This window comes from Schistocerca nitens, chromosome 11 (genome assembly GCF_023898315.1).
Source record: "Schistocerca nitens isolate TAMUIC-IGC-003100 chromosome 11, iqSchNite1.1, whole genome shotgun sequence".
Classification (NCBI taxonomy): Eukaryota; Metazoa; Arthropoda; class Insecta; order Orthoptera; family Acrididae; genus Schistocerca; species Schistocerca nitens.
Window position 1 is genome coordinate 137,004,278 of NC_064624.1, and position 902 is coordinate 137,005,179.

The 902-nt window shown below is 52.4% G+C and overlaps 1 pseudogene; it reads right to left on the reverse strand.

The window, feature by feature from the left end:
• Nucleotides 1–225: 225 nt before the first annotated feature.
• Nucleotides 226–343, reverse strand: LOC126213980 (5S ribosomal RNA; annotated as a pseudogene).
• Nucleotides 344–902: the final 559 nt, after the last annotated feature.

Sequence of the window (902 nt, forward strand, 5' to 3'; positions counted from 1 at the left end):
TCACAACATAACAGGAGACTATTGACTCCTCCCGAAAAGGCCATGAAGGCTCGAAGGACCGACCGGCCGCCATGTCACCCTCAGCCCACAGGTGTCACTGTATGCGGATACGGCGTGGGGTCAGAACACCGCTCTCGGTCGTATGTCACTTTCCGAGACCGGAGCCGCTACTTCTCAATCAAGTAGCTCCTCAGTTTGCCTCGCAAGGGCTGAGTGCACCCCGCTTGCCAACAGCGCTCGGCAGACCGGATGGTCACCCATCCCAGTGCTAGCCCAGCCCGACAGCGCTTAACTTCGGTGATCTGACGGGAACCGGTGTTACCACTGCGGCAAGGCTGTTGGCCAACAGGAGACCATAGAGAACAACAAAGGACCATCTGTGCGAAATTGCTCACGCGTTACGAGGCTCATAGTGACAATTTTTCGGAGAACACTGTCACCACAGGCACTGAAACTTGAGTTCGTTCTAACCGGAAAGGAAGTGGCAATCCGTGAAGTGGGACCACACCACCTCTCCTCCGAAGAAAAAGTTCAAAGCGGCATCCTCGGCTGGCAGAGTCGTGGCGATGGCCTTCTCGGGCTCTGAAGAGGTTATTCTGTTTGAAGTCCTCCATCGTGGAGCAACGATCAGTTCCGAAGTGTATTGTCCCACGTTCAAGAAACTGGAGAAACGACAAAATCGTGTTCGTCGCCACAAAAATGCAAGCCAACTACTTCTTCCTCACAAGCTTCTTCTAACCAAATTGCGTGCCTGTGGAATATCACCTCAGTTGTCCGAATGGATTCGTGACTTGCTATCAGAAAGGTCACAGTTCGTAGTAATAGACGGAAAGTCATCGAGTAAAACAGAAGTAATATCCGGCGTTCCCCAAGGAAGTGGTACAGGCCCTCTATTGTTCCTG